Source organism: Acanthisitta chloris, unplaced genomic scaffold (assembly GCF_000695815.1).
Source record: "Acanthisitta chloris isolate BGI_N310 unplaced genomic scaffold, ASM69581v1 scaffold28571, whole genome shotgun sequence".
Lineage (NCBI taxonomy): Eukaryota > Metazoa > Chordata > Aves > Passeriformes > Acanthisittidae > Acanthisitta > Acanthisitta chloris.
In genome coordinates this window covers 64,830-66,159 of record NW_008658138.1, presented here as the reverse complement: position 1 = coordinate 66,159, position 1,330 = coordinate 64,830, and the positions used below count along the sequence as shown (strand labels likewise).

The window sequence follows — 1,330 nt, the reverse complement described above, 5'->3', positions numbered from 1 at the left end:
GAAAGAGAACATTTATCAGAACAACCTCTCAGGCTACTGAAACGGTACTGTTGATTCAAATGCCACTGTGCACATCACCTCTGCTGTCATTTAAAGGAACGTCCTCACAGTCAGAATTTCCCAGCTGGATTTGAGGCTGTCCAAAGCTGCCTGTGCAGAGAGTCCAACCTGTTCAGGTGATTAACCTTCAGCCCCTCATAACTGTGCTCTCCATGAGGAAATGAATGTGCTTCTCTGAGACATTACTACTACTGCTGATGGGCTCAGTCTTGGCCAGCAGGAGGTCCCTCCTGGAACTGCCTGGCATTGGCTCTGTTGGGCATGGGGAAGCTTCGAGCAGCTTCTCACAGAAGCCACCCCTGCAGCCCCTCACTACCAGAACCTTTCCACACAAACCCAACACATACTGTTACAGGAATCACTTAACAAAATCAAAAGCATGTCATTCTGGACAGTAAAATCACAGCAAATTGCCCTAAGTTTTATTTATAAACAGGAAAAAGGAGAAAATAAAAAAGAATATGTGAAAACAAATTTTAGCAAAAACATGAGAATGCTGGTGTCCCCAAGTTAGGATTAGCATTCCTTTCCTCTCCAAGGGCTAAACACAGGCCAAGGGTCTTCACTGCAATATCCATTCTGTCAGTCTGAGACCAAACAACATCTTTTAAGGTTAATTTTGTTGGTTAAAAGTGAATATTTCCCAGTGAGAAAATGTACTGTTCTCTTTTGAGAGCCCATCTGACTGGAGAATGCACAATCAGTTCTTTTTTGCTTCTACTCATGCATCTGCCATTCAGCAAGTCAGTGAATAAACAAGTCTTTCTCAAAATTACATTTCATTTCTTCTTTCTTTTTTTCCCCACAAACAAACAAAATACAAAGGAACCACTGGGACACAGCAGCATTCAAGCAGACTTGTCTGCTGAACACAACTCACAAGTAGGAGAGCCTAGTCCTACATCATACCTAATCCTTTCTCCATAACCTGAAAAGTTTCCTGGTAAGCCCAGCCAAAATTTTATTAATGAATAACAACGGCATAGAGTATGTTTAAATAGCAGTTTTATATCTAGAGTGGCTCAGGAGAATGCCTGAAGTCTATATCAACAGCATGTACCCTACCAGGAGTTTCTTTGTTCTCAGCTGAACTCAGCAATTTCACTTTGTACAGCCATCTCACAAACTGTCCTCTTACAGATCTGTTCAGCCAGTGACATTGCACCTCTTACAGCACCAATAATGATATACGACTGTTGATGTCTCAATGGGATTTGGGTTTTTAAATTACAGGCCTACTATTTTAAAAGTCATTTAAATGTGATTCACT

At 41.3% G+C, this 1,330-nt stretch overlaps 1 protein-coding gene across 1 annotated transcript in view; it reads right to left on the bottom strand.

Moving 5' to 3' along the window:
* Positions 1-1,330, bottom strand: part of LOC103811997 (serine/threonine-protein phosphatase 6 regulatory ankyrin repeat subunit B) — a gene marked incomplete at its 5' end in the record, with an annotated part of 24,907 nt that overhangs the window by 8,418 nt on the left and 15,159 nt on the right. The gene's annotated exons all lie outside the window — the stretch shown is intronic.